Here is a 1,453-nt window from a genome sequence, read left to right as displayed (position 1 = left end):
GTGACAATTAAACACTATCTATTTTTGTTATGAGAGTTACGATATTCTGCTAAAATCTTTTGATATATTTGATCGAAGGGTAGGAAACAAAAATCCAATCTTTACCTTGGTTTGGAATCAGTTTTCAATTCTCTTTCCAATGGTGTAGTCAGTTTTGTTTTTATTGCAAAGATGCATAGGGTATTACCTATACCCCCACTCAAATACGAAGTTTTTGCCTCAAAATTTTGGGTATTTATATCTCCTAAACCGTTTGAGACTCAGAGTTAAGATTTGGAGTGGGATCATACTTCATGAATACCCTTTCTTTTCGAGTCAAAACCCAAAATCGGTTGCCAGACTCGAAACTTTTGGTGGATTAGGGAAAGAACAAATCTCATACACTCGGTCAGACTTGTCCAGAGCATCGCTCCCAGCTCCCCAGATAGTTCTCTTTCTTCATTTACTAGTGATATTTTGACCTTGTGAAGTTATTTTATACAAAAATGTCACAGATTATACAAAAGATTATAAGAAATAATAAGAGTATAGAATGATTATAGATTATAGATAATGATTATAAAAGATTATGGATTATAGACGTGATTATAAGTGATTATAGGGTCGTGTACTTTTGATTATACGAGTTGCAGACCCCTCGGGCCTACCCGTATATGATGGGTACTAATGGGTGTCTCTCTCATAGAGGCACCCGAATGCCCATAAAATTTGTGAATATGTATTAATTGCGTAGTTAAACTTCCAACTTGCATTTAGCAAACTCAGGTTGCATCAATAACCACAAAATCTGAAATGATGAGTTCCAGGTTTTATTGGAGGGGCACCTCACGGCGAAACCTTGTCCCGGGATTCCCAGGAGACCTACTGGGAAAAGCAGGACATCTTTCTGGGACTCTTCCAATTCCTCTGGAAAATGAGGAAAGATCCTGGGAATCCCAGGGCAGGGTATTGTTTTAAGACCATGCGCGCATGAATTGCAAAAAATGGTTGCCCCTTACCGTTGACACATTTTTTGAAACATACCAAATGGTCCTCAAAATGAGGTACGCTTATTACTAGGTAGATGTACGCCAGACCACGTCTCGCGTAACAGGCTTCGCGATATCTCACGAAACACTGTTACGCTGCGACGCGCCTGGCATACATATACCTAGGCCTGCGGCGCTGACACCCGAATCGGGCAAAGGGCACAGTCGTAAATGGGCCTTCGGCCCCAAAAGTCACTAATTGTGTTCCTTGGGGTTTCAGTTTGATTGGCTGAGCGATAGCGAAGCCTATTACTCCAGTGATGATCAAAAAGTTTCGCGTCTGTCTGTGTGTCTGTCTGTCTGTTCGCACGATAACTCGAGAACGGTTTAAGGTAGAAGGCTCAAATTTTTATTGTAAGTTTGTATCATAAAAAGGAAGAACTGTATTGATTTTGAGCCCTCTAGCTTAAAAATTGACCTGTCAA

This window comes from Frankliniella occidentalis, unplaced genomic scaffold, assembly GCF_000697945.3.
Source record: "Frankliniella occidentalis isolate FOCC.00 unplaced genomic scaffold, Focc_3.1 Scaffold633, whole genome shotgun sequence".
Classification (NCBI taxonomy): domain Eukaryota; kingdom Metazoa; phylum Arthropoda; class Insecta; order Thysanoptera; family Thripidae; genus Frankliniella; species Frankliniella occidentalis.
The sequence above is the reverse complement of the archived record's forward strand: the minus strand, read 5'-3'. Positions refer to the sequence as shown.